Source organism: Octopus bimaculoides, chromosome 12 (assembly GCF_001194135.2).
Source record: "Octopus bimaculoides isolate UCB-OBI-ISO-001 chromosome 12, ASM119413v2, whole genome shotgun sequence".
In the NCBI taxonomy this organism is placed as follows: domain Eukaryota; kingdom Metazoa; phylum Mollusca; class Cephalopoda; order Octopoda; family Octopodidae; genus Octopus; species Octopus bimaculoides.
Window position 1 is genome coordinate 12143455 of NC_068992.1, and position 3777 is coordinate 12147231.

Genomic DNA, 3777 nt, shown 5'->3' on the forward strand with positions numbered 1-3777 from the left:
GGCGGCGAGCTGGCAGAAACGTTAGCACGCCGTTACGTTCTGAGTTCAAATTCCGCCGAGGACGACTTTGCCTTTCATCCTTTCGGGGTCGATAAACGAAGTACCAGTTACGCACTTGGGTCGATGCAATCGACTCAATCCCTTTGTCTGTCCTTGGTTGTCCCCTCTATGTTTAGCCCCTTGTGGACAATGAAGAAATAAGAAACGTTAGCACGCCAGGCGAAATGCCTAGCGATATTTCGTCTGTCATTCCGTTCTGAGCTTAAATTCCACATAGGTCCACTTGGTCTTACATCCTTTCGGGGTTCATAAATTAAGTACCAGGTGAGCACTAGGGTTAATATGATCGACTGGCCCCCTCCCCCAAAATTTCGGGCCTCGTGCCTATAGTAGAAAAGATTATTATTATTATTATTATCGTTACTATTATTATTGAGTGAGAGAGCAGTGCATGCCATCAAAGTGACACTGGGGTAAAATATACAAAGCCCATTATACCCATCATGACTACCTGTCTGATAAGGGTACACCAGGCACATGCATCACAACCGTATGTGCGCGACATGGTGATCTGATATCAAGATAAACAGCGCATGACCTTGCAGGTGGGGCCCAGTTAGAATTTTCTTCAGGTGGAGTAGCCCAGCCCGCTCAAAAGGTCCCTGAATAAGGTTTGTTTAAGGATGTTGAGCAAAACACCCATGTTTCCAAAGGTGAATTATTCAAACCCCAAAGAATTCCTCTCAACACATGGTGATGATGCTCCCCCACTTATTATTATTATTATTATTGTTCAGTAGTTTTATTTTTATAACGTGCTTTCACTTCACTACCGAGCGCAGCTCTGTGTGCCTTGCGTATGTGCTGTGGTTTGCTGTGATGCTCTTATGGCTACTGTATTGAAAGTGTTTTGCGTAGGATGTGTGCAGTTCCCAGTGGTGCAATTTTCTGTATGTAATATATATTTGTAAGTCCTGGTGTTTTTGTTATGTATTTGTCTGAATATTTTTGTATTATACCTAAGGCACTTACTATGATAGGAATTGTTTCTGTTTTTAGATTCCACATTCGAGTTACCTCTATTTCCAGGTCTTTGTATTTTGTTATTATTATTATTATTATTATTATTATTATTATTATTATTATTATTATTATTATTATTATTATTATTATTATTAAGGCGGCGAGTCGGCAGACTCGTTAGCACGCTGACCACGAACGAGTACTTGACACTTGCAGTGTCGGCAAGCGCTCTCAGCATTCCGCCAGTTGCATAATGCGGTCGGTGGGGGTTACACTTTGGTGTTCTATAGGGGATGAGTGACGAGTAAGAGACACGACGCCCTCAGGGGAAACTCTGGGTCTATAGAGGGATTAATCAACTGGTCTTTTCCGGAGGGCCAGGGCCTGAGGATAGTTTCTAGAAACCTCTGGCCTTGTAAACCGGGGAAGTTGCGCAGGAGAGGCACCTGCTGATGTGCACTTGGTGGTCGGAATAATCAGGATGTGTAGGGTCCATCGGTTGCCTGTGGGATGAACTACCCCATTTTGGGGATTTTACTGTTTAATAGTTTCCTTAATTGTTTTTGTTATTTTATTTTTTACTCGATTTCCTATTAGAACTCACGTATCGCTTGTTTTGTATTGTCCCTATTTGTTCTTGTGCTCAGCCTTTGTGGCCAATAAAGAAACGATCATTATTATTATTATTATTATTATTATTATTATTATTATTATTATTATTATTATTATTATTATTATTATTATTATTATTCAGTATTTCGGCGGTCGCTACCTTCTGCGTTCAAATTCTGCCCAGGTCGGCTTTACTTTTCACCTTTTCGGAATCTATGAAATAAATACAAGTTACGCACTGCAGTCGATGTTGTCGAATTCTCCCTACCCCCAAAAATGCCTATAATAGAAAGGATCATTATTATTATTATTATTATTATTATTATTATTATTATTATTATTATTATTATTATTATTATTATTATTATTATTATTATTATTATTATTATTATTATTATTATTATTATTATTATTATTATTATTATTATTATTATTATTATTATTATTATTATTATTATTATTATTATTATTATTATTATCATTATTAACAGTAGTAGTAGTAGTAGTAGTAGTATGGCCGCCTTACTAGAAATACACGCCAACTTGGAGCTCCGTATGCTGTAAGAATGTTTTCAGTCCTTTTGGCTTGTTAAATCTCCGTTTATTCATTTCAATTGGTACAGCCTTGCTTTTAACATCGCCTAGTTAGCGCTGGAAGTATTCCTGTTTAGAGACACCTCGTGCTTTGCCAGGGGTGCACATTAAACATTTTTGAACTATCTGGAAAATAATTTGCTATTTTCCAAATATTTCGAAAGAAAGCAGGGAAAATTTTGTGTGACACTGTGTAGGTCTGGTACGTAGTAGATACTGTTTGAAAGCCTTGAAAACTTGCTCAGAAACTTCCAGCTGTCTGAGAGATACCGACTGGATTTCCTTGATGAGCCAATGTGGACATGGAGTAACCACAACGAGGTATCCAGATCTTATCGGGATAGAGACTTTGTTAGGTAGGAGAATAGGAGTAGCGTAGGTTGTCCATAATTCAAATTGATCGGCTATACAGACCACAAATTTATAATCTGCACAGTCAATGTAGATAGGACTGGTAGACAGAGATCCGGTTACTGGAAGTTGTACACGTACTTACGTGTACGCAAACACTACTGGGACCAGATTAGCAAAGCAGATAAACCACAGTTGACATGGTCAATCGTCAACAACCAGTGATGATTGCTTTGAAGAGGGCGAATAAAGTAGAATCGATAGTGTTTAGCAAAGAAATAGCTATAGAAAGAAATAGATTAGAGAGAGAACTAGTTGACAAACTAAGGCATCGCAACCGACGTGCTAGCCGCGAGAATGGCCCTTCACCATTTCTTTGAGGCAAACGCTGGGTTGTTAGAGCGAAGGCTCGTGCACCCAAATGCAAATGAACTGAAACCTTCCGATGGTCCCAAACTGTGAGGATGCGATGTGGCAACAAGACCACGATCAGAGCTTTGACGGATCAGTTACAAGTAGATATGTGCAACTTTCCCCGTAGCACTTCGCGCAGCTGTTTGAGGAAAACAAAGGGTCGACGGTAGCGAAATGTTGTTGTTACCTGGACGGCCTACCTCGGCTGTTGCCAGCGGATGCGAGGTGCTGCGCAAAACCAATAACGGCCTCTGAAATACGGGACGCGATGAGAGATTGCACAAATCGTAAATATCCCGGTTTGGATGGTGTGCCTTATGAATTCTCTGTGTTCGTGCCAGAGTTTTCACGACCTCTTGGCAGACGTCTACTGTAACTCGCAACGGAGCGCGAACATTCTTACTGCTATTAGCCGGTGTGTAGTATCAATACTGAGGAAGGACGCCAACAATAGGTACATTCCAGGACATTTTCGGCCCATAAGTCTGCTAGATAGAGTGTAAGATTATGTTGACGGCGTTAGCGAAAAGGTTAGCGTTTGTAGTCGGTAGTCTGGGCAAAAAAGCGTAAACGTGCTCAATCACACATGTCCAATCACAACAACCTCCACTTTATGCGATATATCATAGTGAGGGCTGGGACTAAACCTGGCTTTGGTAGGGTGCTGATCAATTTGGATCGGTCGAAGCAATCGACAGGATCGACCATCGCTACTTGGAAGCCGTTCTGAAAGCGACCAGTTTTGGACCTGTTTTAGTGAGTGCAATACACACCTATCAGGAC